This window comes from Rutidosis leptorrhynchoides, chromosome 4 (assembly GCF_046630445.1).
Source record: "Rutidosis leptorrhynchoides isolate AG116_Rl617_1_P2 chromosome 4, CSIRO_AGI_Rlap_v1, whole genome shotgun sequence".
Classification (NCBI taxonomy): Eukaryota; Viridiplantae; Streptophyta; class Magnoliopsida; order Asterales; family Asteraceae; genus Rutidosis; species Rutidosis leptorrhynchoides.
In genome coordinates, this window is record NC_092336.1 from 200,370,669 (window position 1) to 200,396,397 (window position 25,729).

Consider the following 25,729-nt stretch of genomic DNA (forward strand, 5'->3'; position numbering starts at 1 on the left):
ATATAAGTAATATAGTGTGCTTATGCTTTATGATATATGTAAAAATTGCTTGTATTAATAAGTATTTTTTTATGAATCTAACTCTTGTCTATTTTACAGTATAAAAACACAAAATGGATAGACAACCCAATATTTTAAGAGACCTACCCGGAGACATGATTGATAAAATCTTGTCTAGAGTCGGTCAGAATTCTTCGGCACAACTATTTAAGGCGAGATCAGTTTGTAAGACATTCGAAGAACGTTCCAAGAATGCCTTGGTTTATAAAAGGCTTTCGTTCGAAAGATGGGGGATATCACATTGGGAAATCCATAAGTTACGATGTGTTTACTTTGACGCATATATTGCGGGGAACCCAAATGCTATTTTACGCAATGGGTTAAGAAATTATTTTGACTCAATATATCCGAATATTGGACTTCGTGATTTAGAAAAAGCGGCTAACATGCAACATAAAGAAGCATGTTATGCTTACGGATTAGTAATGTTCGCTTCTCACCAAAGTGAGAACAAGAACATCGGGCTACAACTATTAAACAAAACGTTCTCACAAGTGACGGAGTCGGTAATTGGGGTAAGAAATGAGGTTTTTAGATTGTTACGGGACTGTTGGACATTATGTAACCCTCGTCCCTTTGACGACGTTACAACACGCTGTCTTATCAACGGCCATAACGGTTATGTTCCACAAGACCAAGGATGGGAAGTAATCCTAGTAAAACCAGAATGCATGACTTGTTTCTGGACGTATGAATTACGTGTCTTTATTGCCTTTGCTGAACGACTTGTGTACTAGCTAGAATTATCTTCACAACTATCTTGTATCAAAGTTATTGTGTGCTATATTTCATGCTTTATGTAAAATAAGCGGTATTGTAAGTTTGTAAAATATTGTATAAAAGTTTGAACGCGAAATATTATTATAATCAGTTTTTCATATAGAATTGTAGTAGTTGAATTGTATATTAGCTACTAAGTATGAACTTAACGGGTAGGTACTACCCGAATTTAAACTTATAAAATGCTAATATGAAGAAAAAGCTTTTATAAATGAGTTCATATTATGCTACGAAATACTATTAACTACTCTTAATATTCTGTATGATTAACTTGTTCCATTTGACTATTTTGAAGGAAATGGCACCGACTACTCGACACACCGTGAATATGAATGAAGAGGAATTCCGTACTTTTCTAGCTTCAAACATAGCCGCAGTACAGGCTGCGCTACATACCAATAATAACCTTGGATCTAGCAGTGCAGGAAATCGTGTAGGATGCACCTACAAAGAATTCACTGCCTGCAAACCTTTGGAATTTGATGGAACCGAAGGACCGATCGGATTGAAACGGTGGACCGAAAAGGTCGAATCGGTGTTTGCCATAAGTAAGTGTACTGAAGAGGACAAATTAAAGTACGCTACGCATACCTTCACAGGTTCTGCGTTAACATGGTGGAATACCTATCTAGAGCAAGTGGGACAAGACGATGCGTACGCACTACCGTGGTCAGCATTCAAGCACTTGATGAACGAGAAGTACCGTCCCAGAACCGAGGTCAATAAGCTCAAGACAGAACTTAGAGGGTTACGAACCCAAGGATTTGATATTACCACGTACGAAAGACGATTCACAGAATTGTGCCTATTGTGTCCGGGAGCATTCGAAGATGAGGAAGAGAAGATCGACGCGTTTGTGAAAGGATTACCGGAAAGAATCCAAGAAGATATAAGTTCACACGAGCCTGCCTCCATACAACAGGCATGTAGAATGGCTCACAAACTAGTGAACCAGATTGAAGAAAGAATTAAAGAACAGACTGTTGAAGAGGCCAATGTGAAGCAAGTCAAAAGAAAGTGGGAGGAAAACGGTGATAAGAATCACCAATACAACAACAACAGCAATTACAACAATAATCGCAACAATTATCCCAACAATCGCAACATCAATCGCAACTACAACAAACGGCCCAACAACAACAACAACAACAGCAACTACAACAATCATCCCAACAACAATAATAACCGCAACAACAACAACAACAACAATCAGAAGCAGCTATGCCAAAGGTGTGAAAAGTATCACTCGGGGTTCTGCACCAAATTTTGCAACAAGTGTAAAAGAAATGGTCATAGCACGGCGAAGTGTGAGGTCTACGGACCAGGGGTTAATAGAACGAAAGGAACAAATGGTGTCGGAACGAGTAATGGCGGAGCAAGTAGTGTCGGAGCAAGTTATGCTAATGTAGTTTGTTATAAATGTGGAAAACCGGGCCACATTATTAGAAATTGCCCGAACCAGGAGAACACGAATGGACAAGGCCGCGGAAGAGTTTTCAATATTAATGCGGCAGAGGCACAGGAAGACCCGGAGCTTGTTACGGGTACGTTTCTTATTGATAATAAATCTGCTTACGTTTTATTTGATTCGGGTGCGGATAGAAGCTATATGAGTAGAGATTTTTGTGCTAAATTAAGTTGTCCATTGACGCCTTTGGATAGTAAATTTTTACTCGAATTAGCAAATGGTAAATTAATTTCAGCAGATAATATATGTCGGAATCGAGAAATTAAACTGGTTAGCGAAACATTTAAGATTGACTTGATACCAGTAGAGTTAGGGAGTTTTGATGTGATAATCGGTATGGACTGGTTGAAAGAAGTGAAAGCAGAGATCGTTTGTTACAAAAATGCAATTCGCTTTATACGAGAAAAAGTAAAACCCTTAATGGTGTACGGAGAAAAGGGCAACACGAAGCTACATCTTATTAGTAATTTGAAGGCACAAAAACTAATAAGAAAAGGTTGCTATGCTGTTCTAGCACACGTCGAGAAAGTACAAACTGAAGAAAAGAGCATCAATGATGTTCCCGTCGCAAAAGAATTTCCCGATGTATTTCCGAAAGAATTACCGGGATTACCCCCACATCGATCCGTTGAATTTCAAATAGATCTTGTACCAGGAGCTGCACCAATAGCTCGTGCTCCTTACAGACTCGCACCCAGCGAGATGAACGAACTGCAAAGCCAATTACAAGAACTTTTAGAGCGTGGTTTCATTCGACCAAGCACATCACCGTGGGGAGCTCCTGTTTTATTTGTCAAGAAGAAAGATGGTACATTCAGGTTATGTATCGACTACCGAGAGTTGAACAAACTTACCATCAAGAACCGCTACCCATTACCGAGAATCGATGACTTATTTGATCAACTACAAGGCTCGTCTGTTTATTCAAAGATTGACTTACGTTCCGGGTATCATCAAATGCGGGTGAAAGAAGATGATATTCCAAAGACTGCTTTTAGAACACGTTACGGTCATTACGAGTTTATGGTCATGCCATTTGGTTTAACTAATGCACCAGCTGTGTTCATGGACCTTATGAACCAAGTGTGTGGACCATACCTTGACAAGTTTGTCATTGTTTTCATTGATGACATACTTATTTACTCAAAGAATGACCAAGAACACGGTGAACATTTGAGAAAGGTGTTAGAAGTATTGAGGAAGGAAGAATTGTACGCTAAGTTTTCAAAGTGTGCATTTTGGTTGGAAGAAGTTCAATTCCTCGGTCACATAGTGAACAAAGAAGGTATTAAGGTGGATCCGGCAAAGATAGAAACTGTTGAAAAGTGGGAAACCCCGAAAACTCCAAAACACATACGCCAGTTTTTAGGACTAGCTGGTTACTACAGAAGGTTCATCCAAGACTTTTCTAGAATAGCAAAACCCTTGACTGCATTAACGCATAAAGGGAAGAAACTTGAATGGAATGATGAACAAGAGAAAGCGCTTTAGTTATTGAAGAAAAAGCTAACTACGGCACCTATATTGTCATTGCCTGAAGGGAATGATGAATTTGTGATTTATTGTGACGCATCAAAGCAAGGTCTCGGTTGTGTATTAATGCAACGAACGAAGGTGATTGCTTATGCGTCTAGACAATTGAAGATTCACGAACAAAATTATACGACGCATGATTTGGAATTAGGCACGGTTATTTTTGCATTAAAGACTTGGAGGCACTACTTATATGGGGTCAAAAGTATTATATATACCGACCACAAAAGTCTTCAACACATATTTAATCAGAAACAACTGAATATGAGGCAGCGTAGGTGGATTGAATTATTGAATGATTACGACTTTGAGATTCGTTACCACCCGGGGAAGGCAAATGTGGTAGCCGATGCCTTGAGCAGGAAGGACAGAGAACCCATTCGAGTAAAATCTATGAATATAATGATTCATAATAACCTTACTACTCAAATAAAGGAGGCGCAACAAGGAGTTTTAAAAGAGGGAAATTTAAAGGATGAAATACCCAAAGGATCGGAGAAGCATCTTAATATTCGGGAAGACGGAACCCGGTATAGGGCTGAAAGGATTTGGGTACCAAAATTTGGAGATATGAGAGAAATGGTACTTAGAGAAGCTCATAAAACCAGATACTCAATACATCCTGGAACGGGGAAGATGTACAAGGATCTCAAGAAACATTTTTGGTGGCCGGGTATGAAAGCCGATGTTGCTAAATACGTAGGAAAATGTTTGACGTGTACTAAGGTCAAAGCTGAGCATCAGAAACCATCAGGTCTACTTCAACAACCCGAAATCCCGGAATGGAAATGGGAAAACATTACCATAGATTTCATCACTAAATTGCCAAGGACTGCAAGTGGTTTTGATACTATTTGGGTAATAGTTGATCGTCTCACCAAATCAGCACACTTCCTACCAATAAGAGAAGATGACAAGATGGATAAGTTAGCACGACTGTATTTGAAGGAAGTCGTCTCCAGACATGGAATACCAATCTCTATTATCTCTGATAGGGATGGCAGATTTATTTCAAGATTTTGGCAGACATTACAGCAAGCATTAGGAACTCGTCTAGACATGAGTACTGCCTATCATCCACAAACTAATGGGCAGAGCGAAAGGACGATACAAACGCTTGAAGACATGCTACGAGCATGTGTTATTTATTTCGGAAACAGTTGGGATCGACATCTACCGTTAGCAGAATTTTCCTACAACAACAGCTACCATTCAAGCATTGAGATGGCGCCGTTTGAAGCACTTTATGGTAGAAAGTGCAGGTCTTCGATTTGTTAGAGTGAAGTGGGGGATAGACAGATTACGGGTCCAGAGATTATACAAGAAACTACCGAGAAGATCATCCAAATTCAACAACGGTTGAAAACCGCCCAAAGTCGACAAAAGAGCTACGCTGACATTAAAAGAAAAGATATAGAATTTGAAATTGGAGAGATGGTCATGCTTAAAGTTGCACCTTGGAAAGGCGTTGTTCGATTTAGTAAACGAGGGAAATTAAATCCAAGGTATATTGGACTATTCAAGATTATTGATCGTGTCGGACCAGTAGCTTACCGACTTGAGTTACCTCAACAACTCGCGGCTGTACATAACACTTTCCACGTCTCGAATTTGAAGAAATGTTTTGCTAAAGAAGATCTCACTATTCCGTTAGATGAAATCCAAATCAACGAAAAACTTCAATTCATCGAAGAACCCGTCGAAATAATGGATCGTGAGGTTAAAAGACTTAAGCAAAACAAGATACCAATTCTTAAGGTTCGATGGAATGCTCGTAGAGGACCCGAGTTCACCTGGGAGCGTGAAGATCAGATGAAGAAGAAATACCCGCATCTATTTCCAGAAGATTCGTCAACACCTTCAACAGCTTAAAATTTCGGGACGAAATTTATTTAACGGGTAGGTACTGTAGTGACCCGAACTTTTCCATGTTTATATATATTAATTGAGATTGATATTTACATGATTAAATGTTTCCAACATGTTAAGCAATCAAACTTGTTAAGACTTGATTAATTGAAATATGTTTCATATAGACAATTGACCACCCAAGTTGACCGGTGATTCACGAACGTTAAAACTTGTAAAAACTATATGATGACATATATATATGGATATATATAGTTAACATGATACTATGATAAGTAAACATATCATTAAGTATTTTAACAATGAACTACATATGTAAAAACAAGACTACTAACTTAATGATTTTTAAACGAGACATATATGTAACGATTATCGTTGTAAAGACATTTAATGTATATATATCATATTAAGAGATATTCATACATGATAATATCATGATAATATAATAATTTAAAATCTCATTTGATATTATAAACATTGGGTTAACAACATTTAACAAGATCGTTAACTTAAAGGTTTCAAAACAACACTTACATGTAACGACTAACGATGACTTAACGACTCAGTTAAAATGTATATACATGTAGTGTTTTAATATGTATTTATACACTTTTGAAAGACTTCAATAAACTTATCAAAATACTTCTACTTAACAAAAATGCTTACAATTACATCCTCGTTCAGTTTCATCAACAATTCTACTCGTATGCACCCGTATTCGTACTCGTACAATACACAGCTTTTAGATGTATGTACTATTGGTATATACACTCCAATGATCAGCTCTTAGCAGCCCATGTGAGTCACCTAACACATGTGGGAACCATCATTTGGCAACTAGCATGAAATATCTCATAAAATTACAAAAATATGAGTAATCATTCATGACTTATTTACATGAAAACAAAATTACATATCCTTTATATCTAATCCATACACCAACGACCAAAAACACCTACACACACTTTCATTCTTCAATTTTCTTCATCTAATTGATCTCTCTCAAGTTCTATCTTCAAGTTCTAAGTGTTCTTCATATATTCTACAAGTTCTAGTTAGATAAAATCAAGAATACTTTCAAGTTTGCTAGCTCACTTCCAATCTTGTAAGTGATCATCCAACCTCAAGAAATCTTTGTTTCTTACAGTAGGTTATCATTCTAATACAAGGTAATAATCATATTCAAACTTTGGTTCAATTTCTATAACTATAACAATCTTATTTCAAGTGATGATCTTACTTGAACTTGTTTTCGTGTCATGATTCTGCTTCAAGAACTTCGAGCCATCCAAGGATCCGTTGAAGCTAGATCCATTTTTATCTTTTCCAGTAGGTTTATCCAAGGAACTTAAGGTAGTAATGATGTTCATAACATCATTCGATTCATACATATAAAGCTATCTTATTCGAAGGTTTAAACTTGTAATCACTAGAACATAGTTTAGTTAATTCTAAACTTGTTCGCAAACAAAAGTTAATCCTTCTAAATTGACTTTTAAAATCAACTAAACACATGTTCTATATATTTATGATATACTAACTTAATGATTTAAAACCTGGAGACACGAAAAATACCGTAAAACCGGATTTACGCCGTCGTAGTAACACCGCGGGCTGTTTTGGGTTAGTTAACTAAAAACTATGATAAACTTTGATTTAAAAGTTGTTATTCTGGGAAAATGATTTTTATTATGAACATGAAACTATATCCAAAAATTATGGTTAAACTCAAAGTGGAAGAATGTTTTCTAAAATGGTCATCTAGACGTCGTTCTTTCGACTGAAATGACTACCTTTACAAAAACAACTTGTAACTTATTTTTCCGACTATAAACCTATACTTTTTCTGTTTAGATTCATAAAATAGAGTTCAATATGAAACCATAGCAATTTGATTCACTCAAAACGGATTTAAAATGAAGAAGTTATGGGTAAAACAAGATTGGATAATTTTTCTCATTTTAGCCACATGAAAATTGGTAACAAATCTATTTCAACCATAACTTAATCAACTTGTATTGTATATTATGTAATCTTGAGATACCATAGACACGTATACAATGTTTCGACCTATCATGTCGACACATCTATATATATTTCGGAACAACCATAGACACTCTATATGTGAATGTTGGAGTTAGCTATACAGGGTTGAGGTTGATTCCAAAATATATATAGTTTGAGTTGTGATCAATACTGAGATACGTATACACTGGGTCGTGGATTGATTCAAGATAATATCTATCGATTTATTTCTGTACATCTAACTGTGGACAACTAGTTGTAGGTTACTAACGAGGACAGCTGACTTAATAAACTTAAAACATCAAAATATATTAAAAGTGTTGTAAATATATTTTGAACATAGTTTGATATATATGTATATATTGTTATAGGTTCGTGAATCAACCAGTGGCCAAGTCTTACTTCCCGACGAAGTAAAAATCTGTGAAAGTGAGTTATAGTCCCACTTTTAAAATCTACTATTTTTGGGATGAGAATACATGCAGGTTTTATAAATGATTTACAAAATAGACACAAGTACGTGAAACTACATTCTATGGTTGAATTATCGAAATCGAATATGCCCCTTTTTATTAAGTCTGGTAATCTAAGAATTAGGGAACAGACACCCTAATTGACGCGAATCCTAAAGATAGATCTATTGGGCCTAACAAACCCCATCCAAAGTACCGGATGCTTTAGTACTTCGAAATTTATATCATATCCGAAGGGTGTCCCGGAATGATGGGGATATTCTTATATATATGCATCTTATTAATGTCGGTTACCAGGTGTTCACCATATGAATGATTTTTATCTCTATGTATGGGATGTGTATTGAAATATGAAATCTTGTGGTCTATTATTATGATTTGATATATATAGGTTAAACCTATAAATCACCAACATTTTTGTTGACGTTTTAAGCATGTTTATTCTCAGGTGATTATTAAGAGCTTCCGCTGTCGCATACTTAAATAAGGACGAGATTTGGAGTCCATGCTTGTATGATATTGTGTAAAAACTGCATTCAAGAAACTTATTTTGTAGTAACATATTTGTATTGTAAACCATTATGTAATGGTCGTGTGTAAACAGGATATTTTAGATTATCATTATTTGATAATCTACGTAAAGCTTTTTAAGCCTTTATTGATGAAATAAAGGTTATGGTTTGTTTTAAAATAAATGCAGTCTTTGAAAAACGTCTCATATAGAGGTCAAAACCTCGCAACGAAATCAATTAATATGGAACGTTTTTAATCAATAAGAACGGGACATTTCATTCTGGACTTTAAGTCAAGCGAATAATGGTCCAGAATGTGAAGACCTGTCCTAATCCATCCGGACGAAGTCCATATCGATTATAAACGACTCACAACAGTTGATTACATCGCGAGGTACTTGACCCCTATATGATACATTTTACAAACATTGCATTCGTTTTTTGAAAAGACAAACTTTCATTACATCGAAAGTTGACAGCAGGCATACCATTTCATAATATATCCAACTATAATTGACTTAATAATAATATTGATGAACTCAACGACTCGAATGCAACGTCTTTTGAAATATGCCATGAATGACTCCAAGTAATGTCTCTAATATAAGTTAATGCACAGCGGAAGATTTCTTTCGTACCTGAGAATAAACATGCTATCAAGTGTCAACCAAAAGGTTGGTGAGTTCATTAGTTTAACATAAATAATCATTTCCATCATTTTAATAGACCACAAGCTTTTCATTTCTCATAAATAAGCGTCCCACACATGGAGACAAAAATCATTCATATGGATTGAACACCTGGTAACCGACATTCACAATATGCATATAAGAATATCCCCATCATTCCGGGATCCTCCTTCGGACATGATATAAATTTCGAAGTACTAAAGCATCCAGTACTTTGGATGGGGCTTATTGGGCCCGATAGATCTATCTTTAGAGTTCGCGTCAATTAGGGTGTCTGTTCCCTAATTCTTAGATTACCAGACTTAATAAAAAGGGCATATTCGATTTCGATCATTCAACCATATAATGTAGTTTCAATTACTTGTGTCTATTTCGTAAAACAGTTATAAAAACAGCGCATGTATTCTCAGTCCCAAAAATATATATTGCAAAAGCATTTAAAAAGGGATTAATGAAACTCACGCATATAATTATTGTAAAACAGTTAATAAAGCATTTGCATGTATTCTCAGCCCAAAAATGTAAAGAGTAAAAGGGGCAATGAAACTCACAATACTGTATTTTATAGTAAAAATACATATGACGACATTGAACAATGCAGGGTTGGCCTCGGATTCACGAACCCTCATAAAAGCTTTTCCTAAAAATAAATGCCCTGGACCGGGCTCGATCCCGCGACGTTCCGCTAACCTGATAACACCACAAACCTCACAACCAGTTCTGTTTTTCCTCAACCTAATCGATACCAACATACATCCAACAACATAACCATAACATCAATGTGTTCATCCTCACTCACCATCATAACCATCGTCATTTAATTTATCATCAACTTTTAATTATCAATTTCATCATGGCTAATCTCCCTTAACTATATACCGCTAGTTCATCACATACCTAAATTAGAAACTGAACCTAGTAGTCATTTACACATTCTCTGCCCAATGACTGAAATTTATATATTATCTCGGCCCAACAATCTTTTTAGCCCATTTATGAACTGGTAACAATTAAATTGGATATGTGTGGTATCCTTGGCTGGTCTAACTCCAGCTCAACTCAATGAATAACAATATTAATCAAATGTATAATTCCTACTCTCTTTCTTTGCGCATCATGCACGTCATCATCCATCATATATTATCCTAATCTTAATTTTTAAATATCAAGTGGAAGTTAGTTGGTACTTTTGGCTATAAAAAAAAAATAGCAGCACCAACAATTTGTACGTCCATTTTCACCTTTCCTACTTTAGCTATTTTTATTATTTAATGGCTTTATCCTTGATATAAAGGGAGAATAGAAACTGATGTAGAAAACAGGAAAGAGAACCCTAATATTTTTGGGCTGTAATCTCGAGCAGAATTAGATGGATAGCAGAAGTACTAGATTTACTTCATCTTCTTTGGGTACAACAGGAATCATAACAAAAAAAAATATAATAGCCGTCACTAGTTGTAGTCGAAGGAACGGGAAAAAAAAATATAACATTAGAGGTATCGGTGATGGTGATTGTACATGGTGGTGTTTTGGGTTGAAGAGAGTGGTGGTGATGAGGGTATCGTGGTGATCTAGAGATTGAAGATGGTAATGGTGTTGAAGAGGTGGTGAGTGATGGTGTTCGGTTGGTGATGGAGATGCCCAGATAAAAAAAAAAATTTATCTTGGTGGCCAAACTCCAAGTCAAGTGTTGCCTGATCAAGGATCCTTACAAGTTATAAGAAACACGTCCGCATCAAGAATGTTATCCGACACTTCTTAAATCTGCATGGCATTTCAATTGATCACAGATCAACCATGTGGACGACTTATATTTTCGGTCCGGGATAGTAGTAATCATTCTCCTAGCACACCACGTTATCGGCTAACTCAATCATAGGACCGAAACTGTAATTAGATTGAATTATGCATCAGGTAAACCTCTAGCTCTAAAATAACTACATAATTATTAAGGTTGGTTTACGATGGTGGAGATTTGGAGATTTTGATTATAAAGTGACGGCGGTGGTTTGAGGCGTTGATGGTGGCTTCGGTCATCGAGTGGCAACAACCAAGAGGTTTGTATGTGTAACTCGAAAAAAAAACGATTTAAGAAGCAAGAATATGATTTTCAAGTGGGTTTAGTGATGAAAGTTTAGACAATAGATAGGTTAGAACAATGGGTTAAAGGTGATCCATTCTTATACATAAAGTAATCGAATATATATATATAAATATGGAATTAGATAAAGATGGAAAATGGTGAATGAGGAAAATATCTATCATAGATATATATGTATATTTATATGCAAAGTGGTAGTGTTAGGTTGTTAGCAAACAAGTGGAATAAAAGGTGCAAAACTAAATTCATAAAATAATATTGGCAGCCCACCATTTTGTTATCTTTAGTCGACTAGAGGAAGTATCATATATAAAATTGAGCTTGCATGTGTATATGTAAAACAATTACAGTAACATGCAATGATAGGTAACAATAATGGATTGATTGATTGCATATCATTTATATCTATATCTCATAACCCACTTATATATAATATGTAAATATAAATTAATAAACGTGCAAAATTAGTAAACCATACATAAAGTTTGTCATAATATGCCGACGATTTTTAAAGGTAGTATTTCGGGCTCTGTTGTTAAATAGTGGCGGATAAAAGTCTTCGGAAAAATCCTAAATTTTTATAGTAATTACCTTTATTTATTTTAGTAATTATGGTGTAAAATTTGGTCATTAATTTATTAAATAAAAATTACATCAACTGTCCTTCTCATTTATTGGTAAAATATAAAAAGTGTTAAAACTTAACAATTAGTTCCTAAATACATTTTTAATAAGCCTAAAATTTATAGAACTCATTTTTTTATCACCGTTTATTTTAAAATTACATAAGTTTAAATTTAACTTGTTTAATATCAATCGAAACATCAAACGAGTATTACAATCATTTAATATTTATTTTTAATATACACTATTTATATATAGAGATATATTTTAAATAATAATTATTATAATATTCTATTTTTATTTTTTATTACTCTTTAATAACAATAACATATAATACTTCAAATTATATTTCGAATTATTATTTATATATACATATACACATATCTATTTACAATTAATTGTTCGTGAATCGTCGAGAGCAGTCGAAGGTCAATTGAATATATGAACATCGTTTCAAAATTTTAAGACTAGACATAACAGACTTTGCTTATCGTGTCGGAATTATATAAAGATTAAGTTTAAATTTGATCGGAAATTCCCGGGTCATCACAGTACCTACCCGTTAAAGAAATTTCGTCCCGAAATTTGAGTGAGGTGGTCATGGCTAACAATAAAAATGTTTTCATGACGAAAATGAGTTGATAAATTGAGTTTTATCATCATTAAGTAATATGGACAAAAATAATTCGATTATTCGAAGAGTACGAATGAAGCTATCATCAAAGAGTGAAATAGGAAAGTAAAGATTCATGTTAACTTTTGACAGAGTCAGGGTTGAATTTTGAAAGTAAGGTGCATCTTAACTTTTGACGTAGTCACGATTGAATTTAGAAAACAGGATGTGTCTTAACTTTTGACGTTGTTTTGGTGGAATTCCGGAATTCAAGGGATTTGAAGAAAATCTTCGAAATCTATAAGATTTGATTCTTCGGTGAATAAGGAAGTTAAAATATGTATAATTAAATACGGTGATCTGCCTCGATTACTCTGTCTGATATTTCCATTATAAGTTAAGCTCTTCCGTTCCATTATTCTCACCATTCCTATACTTTCTTTCTTAGTTCATACATTCAAAAGATTGTGGAAATGCTTAATCCTGTTCTAATCCTTGATATTTTCCTAATTATCATTTCTGTCATCCTTCTTTTCGATCTTTCTCCAGAAGAATCTGTTTACTTCTACTATTACCTTGGGTTGATACTATTCTTAATTATACCGTGTCTTTATGTTGCTATTGGTATTAATATCCATGGTTTGTAACCTTCGTGTTGTTATTGGGCTTTATATTTTCTCTTATATTTTGGAGCTCTTTGCCTTTTTATTATCTTCTCGACCTTTAGTAAAGCGAGTAACGGTCCAGAATTCGTAAGTATAGAGTAACGGTCCAGAATTCGTAATAGCACGATTTGATTTGTCCAATTACCAGAATCACTGAGAATAGAACTATCAAGAATATACTTTCTTGATATGTTTAGAAGTTAAGCATAATGAAAAAAGTTATGTAACATGGCACGTAATGACGATATGATATGTGAATCATCACGTTCCATTAGAAACTCAGCATGACTTACTATAATATAATCACATTGATCAAGTGTCATTATATTATACTAATTCATGCATCAATTTCTTTACATTTCTCTAGAATTTATTCATAAATTAAACTTAGATTTTACAGAAGTTTCCAATATAATGAAACACAGGAAGCATGAAGAGGTATATAATTTCGGACGAGAATATTTATGAAAATATCCTCAGAAATATCGAAGATATTGATGATGATATTTTGGAATTTCTAAGTTCGATGGTTGATGGAGAAAGATTTTCCGCAAGATTTTAACATGACTTCGGAGCAAGATATTCTCTAAAGATTTCAACGGATCCAGAATTATCTGGATTCTTTGAATATAGGGTATGGTCCTTGTATTTGTCCTTGGTCTCCTTCATGGTTAGCTCAATCCATTTTTCAGTTCCAACTTTTCTGAGCTTTTCCAACATACTATTCTTTATCATTAAACTTCCGACGATTAAGGTCGTTTACGGTTGTCTACAGTTTATGCTGCTTCATTCAGCTTTTTCAACATTCAGAGTATTGGTTTGTAGACTGAGTGATGTTCAGAATTTCAGAATGAAAGACCATAATTCTAAAAGATAAATGTTATACATATAACTGTTGATGTAGATATGATGTGCGTTTTCAAAGTACTGATTGTTGATTCCCGATAATTGGTATGGCAGTTCTCGTTACAAGATGTGGATGAGTATATGATAGGGTTTCAATAAATAAATATAATAATTTATCGGAGAGATTTAAACCAATAAGCAATGAGGTTGCTGGTACATCTGCTGATAATATGGTAGAATATGAAAGGTTTCCCGGTAACAATAAAAGAACACACATATAAATCAAGGTTATAATATGGTTGTTTCGAATGAAAAGTCGAAGTTGTCTTGCTGGAGCTGTGACAAAATTGGCTATTTTGAAGAAGAACTGCAAAGTTATTTTGGGTAATAATAACACTAAAGGAAATAGCACAGCTACGTGTTAAACGTTTACTTAGTTTTTGAGAGTTTTTCAGGTGCATAACTATATGCATAAATCTTTCCTTCTGTAGATGAAGTGCGGTTGGTTCATCCTCTCGATTGAGGTGTTTTCAAGAATAATGAAAGGTTTGAACGCAGATTGTAATCGTCAAAATACAAATGAGGTTTAAGATGAAATCAAGTGGCACACTTGAAGAATTGTTTAGTTTCATATGTTATAATCAATATTTTAATTCATTTTTAATTGTCCAATCTTGATAGTCCACAGTCGATAGTCCACAGTTAACCGTCCAATAATTCATATATAGTTTAATTTATAATATTCGAATTAATTAATACGTATCGTGACCCGTGTACATGTCTCAGACTCGATCACAACTCAAATTATATATATTATTATAGAATCAACCTCAACCATGTATAGCGAACTCTAACATTACTGCATATAGAGTGTCTATGGTTATTCCAAATAATATATATAAATGCGTCGATATGATATGTCAAAACCTTGTATACATGTCCCGATATTTAAAGTGCGTAAAATAAATAACAGAAATTAAATAACGATAAATAAAGTACGTAAAGTAAATAACAGAAATTAAATGACGATAAATAAAATTGCAAGAATGTAAATTGTGATAATTAAATTGCGATAAATAAAATGTAATCAGTTAGCTAGGAACAATTAGCTAGGAACAGTTAGCGTGGATTCTTAACAAAATTTCTCATAGTTAATTTGTTTGTTTCTAACAAATTTTATTTTGTCAAATATTTTCTTCATTATGCCACTTGTTGGATTTTGATAAATCAAAATCCCAATATGAAATTGGATGAATATGGTTATTCTGTGTTGAACGGATTTGTATATCGGTGGATGTAAGTAGGATAGTAAATGACTATTGAATCTGATTCGAAGAATGTATAGTGTAACTTATTAATGTGAAATCTAAATATTCATCGGGTATTACCTACCCGTTAAAATATTTTCATCATTAACAGTTTGTACAAAAGAATTTTTAATTACAATCGTTATGAAAAAATATATATACATATATATTTTCTTCAGATGTAATCATGGATTTAATGAGTTAACATGATATTAATCTCATTTGCTTTTCAGTTTGAGCTAGAATAAGTAATCTCTAAAACTTTTAGAAACCACATATTCTTCGCAGAATATTTCTTCAATGAAATTATGAATTAATACTTCATCGTTCATTATTGTTGGTACTGGTGCTGTTATTGATGGTACTGTTAGTGCCGGTGATGTTGCTGAAGCTGGTACATTTTGCACCATATTCTCCGAATTGATTATTCGAGCGCGAAGTTCGTTGACTTATTACTCCAGGATGATTGTCGGTCGGAACAAGCGGATGAATAATGTCCCGTTCTTATTGATTAAAAACGTTCCATATTAATTGATTTCGTTGCGAGGTTTTGACCTCTATATGAGACGTTTTTCAAAGACTGCATTCATTTTTAAAACAAACCATAACCTTTATTTCATAAATAAAGGTTTAAAAAAACTTTACGTAGATTATCAAATAATGATAATCTAAAATATCCTGTTTACACACGACCATTACATAATGGTTTACAATACAAATATGTTACATCGAAATCAGTTTCTTGAATGCAGTTTTTACACAATATCATACAAACATGGACTCCAAATCTTGTCCTTATTTTAGTATGCAACAACGGAAGCTCTTAGTATTCACCTGAGAATAAACATGCTTTAAACGTCAACAAAAAATGTTGGTGAGTTATAGGTTTAACCTATATATATCAAATCGTAACAATAGACTACAAGATTTCAAATTTCAATACACATCCCATACATAGAGATAAAAATCATTCATATGGTGAACACCTGGTAACCGACATTAACAAGATGCATATATAAGAATATCCCCATCATTCCGGGACACCCTTCGGATATGATATAAATTTCGAAGTACTAAAGCATCCGGTACTTTGGATGGGGTTTGTTAAGCCCAATAGATCTATCTTTAGGATTCGCGTCAATTTGGGTGTCTGTTCCCTAATTCTTAGATTACCAGACTTAATAAAAAGGGGCATATTCGATTTCGATAATTCAACCATAGAATGTAGTTTCGCGTACTTGTGTCTATTTTGTAAATCATTTATAAAACCTGCATGTATTCTCATCCCAAAAATATTAGATTTTAAAAGTGGGACTATAACTCACTTTCACAGATTTTTACTTCGTCGGGAAGTAAGACTTGGCCACTAGTTGATTCACGAACCTATAACAATATATACATATATATCAAACTATGTTCAAAATATATTTACAACACTTTTAATATATTTTGATGTTTTAAGTTTATTAAGTCAGCTGTCCTCGTTAGTAACCTACAACTAGTTGTCCACAGTTAGATGTACAGAAATAAATCGATAAATATTATCTTGAATCAATCCACGACCCAATGTATACGTATCTCAGTATTGATCACAACTCAAACTATATATATTTTGGAATCAACCTCAACCCTGTATAGCTAACTCCAACATTCACATATAGAGTGTCTATGGTTGTTCCGAAATATATATAGATGTGTCGACATGATAGGTCGAAACATTGTATACGTGTCTATGGTATCTCAAGATTACATAATATACAATACAAGTTGATTAAGTTATGGTTGGAATAGATTTGTTACCAATTTTCACGTAGCTAAAATGAGAAAAATTATCCAATCTTGTTTTACCCATAACTTCTTCATTTTAAATCCGTTTTGAGTGAATCAAATTGCTATGGTTTCATATTAAACTCTATTTTATGAATCTAAACAGAAAAAGTATAGGTTTATAGTTGGAAAAATAAGTTACAAGTCATTTTTGTAAAGGTAGTCATTTCAATCGAAAGAACGACGTCTAGATAACCATTTTAGAAAACATACTTCCACTTTGAGTTTAACCATAATTTTTGGATATAGTTTCATGTTCATAATAAAAATCATTTTCTCAGAATAACAACTTTTAAATCAAAGTTTATCATAGTTTTTAATTAACTAACCCAAAACAGCCCGCGGTGTTACTACGACGGCGTAAATCCGGTTTTACGGTGTTTTTCGTGTTTCCAGGTTTTAAATCATTAAGTTAGCATATCATATAGATATATAACATGTGTTTAGTTGATTTTAAAAGTCAAGTTAGAAGGATTAACTTTTGTTTGCGAACAAGTTTAGAATTAACTAAACTATGTTCTAACCTTCGAATAAGATAGCTTTATATGTATGAATCGAATGATGTTATGAACATCATTACTACCTTAAGTTCCTTGGAATAACCTACTGGAAAAAAGAAAAATGGATCTAGCTTCAACGGATCCTTGGATGGCTCGAAGTTCTTGAAGCAGAATCATGACACGAAAACAAGTTCAAGTAAGATCATCACTTGAAATAAGATTGTTATAGTTATAGAAATTGAACCAAAGTTTGAATATGATTATTACCTTGTATTAGAATGATAACCTACTATAATAAACAAAGATTTCTTGAGGTTGGATGATCACCTTACAAGATTGGAAGTGAGCTAGCAAACTTGAAAGTATTCTTGATTTTATGTAACTAGAACTTGTAGAATATATGAAGAACACTTAGAACTTGAAGATAGAACTTGAGAGAGATCAATTAGATGAATAAAATTGAAGAATGAAAGTGTTTGTAGGTGTTTTTGGTCGTTGGTGTATGGATTAGATATAAAGGATATGTAATTTTGTTTTCATGTAAATAAGTCATGAATGATTACTCATATTTTTGTAATTTTATGAGATATTTCATGCTAGTTGCCAAATGATGGTTCCCACATGTGTTAGGTGACTCACATGGGCTGCTAAGAGCTGATCATTGGAGTGTATATACCAATAGTACATACATCTAAAAGCTGTGTATTGTACGAGTACGAATACGGGTGCATACGAGTAGAATTGTTGATGAAACTGAACGAGGATGTAATTGTAAGAATTTTTGTTAAGTAGAAGTATTTTGATAAGTGTATTGAAGTCTTTCAAAAGTGTATAAATACATATTAAAACACTACATGTATATACATTTTCACTGAGTCGTTAAGTCGTCGTTAGTCGTTACATGTAAGTGTTGTTTTGAAACCTTTAGGTTAACGATCTTGTTAAATGTTGTTAACCCAATGTTTATAATATCAAATGAGATTTTAAATTATTATATTATCATGATATTATCATGTATGAATATCTCTTAATATGATATATATATACATTAAATGTCTTTACAACGATAATCGTTACATAATGTCTCGTTTAAAAATCATTAAGTTAGTAGTCTTGTTTTTACATATGTAGTTCATTGTTAATATACTTAATGATATATTTACTTATCATAGTATCATGTTAACTATATATATATATATCCATATATATGTCATCATATAGTTTTTACAAGTTTTAACGTTCGTGAATCACCGGTCAACTTGGGTGGTCAATTGTCTATATGAAACATATTTCAATTAATCAAGTCTTAACAAGTTTGATTGCTTAACATATTGGAAACATTTAATCATGTAAATATCAATCTCAATTAATATATATAAACGTGGAAAAGTTCGGGTCACTACAGTACCTACCCGTTAAATAAATTTCGTCCCGAAATTTTAAGCTGTTGAAGGTGTTGACAAATCTTCTAGAAATAGATGCGGGTATTTCTTCTTCATCTGATCTTCATGCTCCCAGGTGAACTCGGGTCCTCTACGAGCATTCCATCGAACCTTAACAATTGGTATCTGTGATGACCCGGGAATTTCCGACCAAATTTAAACATAATCTTATATGATTCGACTCGATAAGCAAAGTCTATTAAACCGAGTCTCATTATGTTTGAACTATTTCATGATAACATTTGACCTTTAACTATTTCCGACGATTCACGAACCTTTAATTGTAACTAAGAATGTAAATATAAATAATTATATATAAAACTAATTATATTAGTATTAATGAACTATTAAGTAATTTTGTTATTATAAAAGATAACATTTAATAACTAAAGATTTTCATTTTGAATATATATAGTATATTGTATATAAATGATTCAAACATATTTTACCAACGTTATCAAAATATTAAATGTACAATGTTATACTTTGTAGTTAATTGTTTAATATACATAATTAATCATCTACTCAACATTTAAAACATGATTTTATATATATGGTAGTATACATATATACATAAATATAACTATATATATATATATATATATATATATATATATATATATATGATTTTATACATAATTATTATATTATGTATATGTAGAAATTTATAATATATCTATGATGAAATAATGTACTATTTTAATAAATATATATAATACTTACATATATAAAACATTTATATTTTTCATAATTACATACATAAGTATAATATAATTAGTATGTAAATAAATATTATAATATATTTATATTAAAATGCATAAATATATAATATTCAGTATATGTTACAATACATATTACATAATTATTAAATATTACATAATAATAGATGATATTAATAAATTAAATTTAAATACAAATATAGTTGTTGTAGTAATGTTATTTGTATCGTCAAATATCAATATTTGTATTCATAATATCACTTTATATCATATAAAGATGAAATTGGATGTATAAATTAGATTATTATTACTAATATTATTATTATCGATAAAATATTAATATTATCATAATTAGTATGGTATTATTATTATTATTATTATTATCATTTTTACAATTATTATTATCATTAATATTATATTTATCATTATTATTAATTTTATTAATATTATTAGATATTAATAGTATTGTTATTATATATTATTATTATTAATTAAAAAAAAAGCAGTAGGGATCTATATTATACGCTTGACCTCTGTATCCTTTATCTCTATTATTATTATTTTTTTTGTTTCTTTCCTGCTCCCAACTCGTGAACCTGTGTTGACATTTTCTCCATTTTTTATCAACCGATCTCTATTATTACAACATGATTATGTATAATTGCAAATCAAATAAAAAGGAAATCCAATGGGATTAAAGAGCACAGCGATATTTTTGTTTTCTTCTTCTCTGCACGCTCCAATTTTTTTTTCTCTTAATTCAATTTCGAATAAAGTTTCAAAATCTAAAAATGCAGAAAGGTTAGAAATCTTTCTTTGAATCTATCTGCAAAATCTCAACTCTCAAATCTTTATATCGATCTTGAATTTTGAAGTCAAAGTTTAGTTTAAAAAAAGTCAACAATTGTTCTTGAGACAAATTCGCGTTCGTGTATATGTTTCTGATCAAATTGACGATTCCAGTAGTTTTTATACATGTTTAGAAAACTATTTCGTGTTATAAACATTATCTATAATGTTATCTATTACGAAATCAATTTTTTTTGTTTTGTTCCAAGAACCGACGCTGCAGTAGGCCTTAGTGTTTTTTTTTTTTATTTTAGAACCCAAATTATTTTTTTTTCTGTAATGTTTTGAAGCTTTAAAGGGAACCCCGATTTTTTATTTTTTTTTGGTTATTGATGTTTTGTTGAATCCATGAGACTTGTGGAGAAGAAGAGGAATAGAAGAAAAACAGTTTATATATAAAATTTAAATTCGATATTAGTACAGAGAATCAGAATTGGTGGGATGGTCGAGAGTGTTTGCGTGTGAGCATGTGGTCACGAGATCGAGTCCAGAGGACGGTAGTTTCTTTTTTTTTTTTTAAACTCTTTTCATGTGAGGTAGTTTTCTTTTCTAATTTTTTTTATTGTTATTATATATTAATTATTATTAGTATTATTATTATTATTGTGATTGTTTTGATTGTTATTGTTATTGTTATTATTAGTATCATACTTGTTATCATATTTGAAAGTATTATAGACATTACTATTATTATTATGATAGGTATTAATAATATTATTATTAGTAATAAACTTATCATTTTAGTATTTTATCATCATTAGGATTATGATTATGATTATCATTATTATTATTATGAAGGAAATAAAAATATATTATTATCATCAATATTAGAATTTGTACCGGTTTATAAATAATAGTATCATCAGTACATTTACAATTAATAATATCATATTTATCAGTATCATCATTAATATTTACTAGTATTATTATGATTATCATTTATCATTTTATAAATATTAGAACCCTTATTATTAACATAAGTATGGTATTAGTATTAATATTATTTTAGAGTTATTATTATTAGTATCATTAACAGTTATCATTTTCATTTTTTTTGCTATTAGTATTATCATTATTAATAAAATTATTATTATTATTAGTAAATCATTATTATCTAAATTATTATTTTAACAAATAAATCTTTTGTACACTATATATATACTTATGGTATATACTAGGATTGTATTAATAATTCACATAACAAACTAATAAAATTTCATAAATACAATACTAACCACAAATATATGTATATAAATATATTAATGTCACTATTTATATAAACATAAATCATTATAGATATATACATAAAATCGATATATATATATAAAATATAACTTAAAATATAATATAAGTATACGTTTTAAAATAAAGGTTAGAATAAATTCTACAAAACTATAATATATAAATAATACATATTAATAAATGAAATTTTGTAACTTATATTATACGTATTAATATATACACAATTGATATAGGTTCGTGAATCCGAGGCCAACCCTGCATTGTTCAATGACGTCATATGTATTTTTACTACAAAATACAGTATCGTGAGTTTCATTTGCCTTTTTACCCTTTATATTTTTGGGCTGAGAATACATGCGCAACTTTTATAACTGTTTTACGAAATTGACACAAGTACGTGAAACTACATTCTATGGTTGGATTATCGAAGTCGAATATGCCCCTTTTTATTAAGTCTGGTAATCTAAGAATTAGGGAACAGACACCCTAATTGACGCGAATCCTAAAGATAGATCTATCGGGCCCAACAAGCCCCATCCAAAGTACCGGAGGTTTTAGTACTTCGAAATTTATATCATGTCCGAAGGAGGATCCCGGAATGATGGGGATATTCTTATATATGCATATTGTTAATGTCGGTTACCAGGTGTTCAATCCATATGAATGATATTTTTGTCTCTATGCATGGGACGTATGTTTATGAGAAATGGAAATCTGAAATCTTGTGGTCTATTAAAATGATGGAAACGATTGTTTAAGTTAAACTAATGAACTCACCAACCTTTTGGTTGACACTTTAAAGCATGTTTATTCTCAGGTACGAAAGAAATCTTCCGCTGTGTATTTGCTCATTTTATAGATATTACTTGGAGTCATTCATGGCATATTTCAAAAGACGTTGCATTCGAGTCGTCGAGTTCATCAAGATTATTATCAAGTCAATTATAGTTGGATATATTATGAAATGGTATGCATGCCTGTCAACTTTCGATGTAATGAAAGTTTGTCTTTTCAAAAACGAATGCAATGTTTGTAAAATGTATCATATAGAGGTCAAGTACCTCGCGATGTAATCAACTGTTGTGAATCGTTTATAATCGATATGGACTTCGTCCGGATGGATTAGGACGGGTCTTCACAGTTGGTATCAGAGCGGTGGTCTTAGCGAACCAGGTCTTGCATTAGTGAGTCTAACTGATAGTCGTTAGAATGCATTAATGAGTCTGGACTTCGACCGTGTTTGCATGTCAAAAGTTTTGCTTATCATTTAGTGTCAAAAAATTATTTGCTTATCATCCTTAAAGTCTAAGACACGTCTTACTGCCTTTATTGCATAGACAGTGTATAGTTAAATTCATATCTTAGCGTATCTGTTATTGTTACCTTTGCCTGACAGCTTCCGTAGATTCCTCCATAGCTTATGGGATTTTAGTATTATATATGCTTATGTAAATTATGTATTGCAGGGTACTAATCTACATCCTATAATCTATTTCTTATCGAAAATCCTTCATCTGATCGTACGAGATGAATCCCTCAACCAGTTCGAGTCCATCAGATTTCGATAGCTATTTCGATAGTTATTCCGACAGCTATTTCGATATGGATTTCCACTCGAGCTCCGAAAGCAGAGTAACCGGAATGAATCGATCAATTAGCCATCATCTATTCTGAATGAATTGGAGATGGGTTCGTAGTCGACTTAATCAATGGAAACGCGAAGAAGGCGATCATTTCCACTAACCAAATTCACCTCTTGACAATGAACCTAAAACGTTTACCGGCGAACCTGTTCGAGACACCATTTTCTCTCTCATTTCCAAAGTATCTCATCACGATCATATACTATCTCAGATTCTAAACCTCATTCATCCGCTCGTCCGAACCGACAATCATCCCGGTGTAATAGAAGAAGTTAACGAACTTCGCGCATAAGTTGTAGTCTTGGAAAATATGGTGCAAAACGTACCAGCTTCATCCAAATCACCGGCACCAACAGTACCACCAACAACCCAAATTTCAATATCACATGCCTCAACATCTCAATCTATACCTCGAGTATAATCATCATTCTACATGACATTCTACATCAGTTATCTTCGTTCGACATGGTGATTATGTAATCTCTAATGTTTTAGAGATTATTTATTCTAGTTCCAACTGAAAACTAAATGAGTTTAATATCATGTTAACTCATTAAATTCATGATTACATCTGAAGAAAATATATATGTATATATGTTTTCATAAAGATTGTAATTAAAAATTCTTTTGTACAAACTGTTAATAATAAAAATATTTTAACGGGTAGGTAATACCCGAGGAATATTTAAATTTCACATTAATAAGTTACACTGTATATTCTTCGAATCTGATTCAACAGTTATTCACTATCCTATTTACAACCACCGGGATACTTATCCGTTCACCAAAGAATAACTATTTTTATTCAAATTCAATTTCATATTTGAATTTTGACCTATCAGAATCCAACAAGTGGCATAATGAAGAAATAATGGACACAATAAAAATTGATTAGAAACAGACTAATTAACAATATTAAATTTTATTAAGAAACCACGCTAACAAAATCCTAGCTAACTGTTCCTAGCTAACTGTTAATTCCGTATTACATTTTATTTATCGCAATTTATTTATCGCAATTTATTTATCGCAATTTATTTTATCGCAATTTATATTCTCGCAATTTTATTTATTGTCATTTAATTTCTGTTATTTACTTTACGCACTTTATTTATCGTCATTTAATTTCTGTTATTTATTTTACGCACTTTAAATATCGGGACACGTATACAAGGTTTTGACATATCATATCGACACATCTATATATATTATTTGGAATCACCATAGACACTCTATATGCAGTAATGATCGAGTTCTCTATACAGGGTTGAGGTTGATTCTATAATAATATATATACTTTGAGTTGTGATCGAGTCTGAGACATGTACACGGGTCACGATACGTATTAATTAATTCAAATATTATATATTAAACTATATATGAATGATTGCACTGTCAACTGTGGACTATCGACTGTGGACTAATAACATTGGACAATTAAAATGAATTAAAATATTGAATATAACATATGAAACTAAACAATTCTTCAAGTTTGCCACTTGATTTCGTCTTAAACCTCATTTGTATCTTCACGATTACATTCTGCGTTCAAACCTTTCATGATTCTTGAAAACACCTCAATCGATAGGATGAATCAACCGCACTTTATCTACGGAAGGAAAGATTTATGCATATAGTTATGCACCTGAGAAACTCTCGGCAATTGTGTAAAAGTTCAACACGTAGCCGCGTCAGATCCTTTGGCATTTATTAACAAAAACAACTTTGCGATCCCTTTTCAAAATTAGCCAATTTTGTCACAGCTCCAACAAGTCAACTTCGACTTTTCGTACGAAACAACCTTATTATAACGTTTATATATACGCGTGCTCTTTTATTGTTACCAGGTAACCTTTCATATTCCATCATATTACCATCAGCGTTTAATCATCTAAAAACACAATTCTCCTGAAACCACCTCGGATTAATAACCGATGATTCA